The sequence below is a fragment of the Aptenodytes forsteri genome, unplaced genomic scaffold (genome assembly GCF_000699145.1).
Source record: "Aptenodytes forsteri isolate BGI_AS27 unplaced genomic scaffold, ASM69914v1 Scaffold193, whole genome shotgun sequence".
Lineage (NCBI taxonomy): Eukaryota > Metazoa > Chordata > Aves > Sphenisciformes > Spheniscidae > Aptenodytes > Aptenodytes forsteri.
The window spans coordinates 16894356-16895703 of NW_008795405.1; positions in this window are offsets into that span (position 1 = coordinate 16894356).

The window sequence follows — 1348 nt, forward strand, 5'->3', positions numbered from 1 at the left end:
GTCCCTTTAGCCAGTTGGGGTCAGCTGTCCTGGCTGAGCCCCCTCCCAGCCCCCCGTGCACCTGCAGCCCTCCCAGTCGGCAGAGCGTGGGAAGCTGAAAAGTCCTTGACTAGTGTAAGCACTACCTAGCAACAACTAAAACATCGGTGTGTTATCAACTTTGTTCTAGTCCTAAATCCAAAACACAGCACTGTACCAGCTACTAAGAAGGAAATTAACTCTATCCCTGCTGAAACCAGGACATCCCCATTCAAGGCAAGACTAACTTCAAGATTAAACCAGGTTACCCAGGGCCTTTCCCAGTCGAACTTTGAAAATATCTAAGGATGGAGATTGCACAACCTCTGTAGGTGACCTGTTCCAGCATTTGACCACCCTTGCTGTGAAATTTTTTTCCTTTACATATAGTATCTTATTTTTTACACATCCTTCCATGCCATCCCAGATCCAACACTTAGGACCTGCGGCATTTTGTGTAATCTAGGCAGGAGGAAACTTGGCCTTTCTGCTCAGCCCTGCCCATGCTCTCCCTGCACGAGCATGTGCTTTCCTGGTGCAGGACAGGCTGGATTCCCTGGAGGAGCTGAAATACCTCCTCTAATACCTGATCCCCACCGCTGAGCTATGAATCTTTTTCCTCTGACTTTCTGAGGGCATGTTCCTCTTTTGCATTCTCCTTTGATCATTGTTTCAAAATCTTGAGGGGATTCAGCTGCCTGCTCTGTTTATCTTGCTACCCTTTCTTCTCATTCAAGGTCTCCAAACACCTTCCCTAGGAATGAGATAAAAGCTTGCACTGAAACCCTGGCCCTTTTGTCTAATTCCCCAGTCTGCCTGGATCTCCTCACCAGCCTTGTCAGGCTTAAATGTCATCATGCAGTTCATGTAGATGCTCCAAGATAACTCACTGTCCTCCCTCTCCCTGTATTTCAAACCACACTTTTATTTCCAGCGTGTCCGAGGTCTTTCCTTTTCTTGGTAGAGAGCTGTGCTCAGCAGCCCACTCTGCTCTGGTGGCACTTCAGAGCCAGGTCACCCTGGCCAAGCCTTTGGTGAAGAATTTGTTGTAAATGGCCTCCTGCCACTGATGGCTGTGGTACAGGCGGTGTCTCTGCCGGTGCTTTTTGTCATCATCTAGTACCCATCGAATTATAACTGGAGGGTGGTGGAGTCTCGTTGCACCTGGCGCATGGGGGAGTTCGGGGCCAAGAGGTTCAGAGCTGGCAAGGGTGGGTTAAATCCACCCTTCATCACCACCAGTGGTGGATGGTTCATCCACCCATCACCAGTGATGGGTGTTCAGCTGCAGGGCTTGCTGGCTCCAGAATTAGCAGCTTTGCTCCCGCCC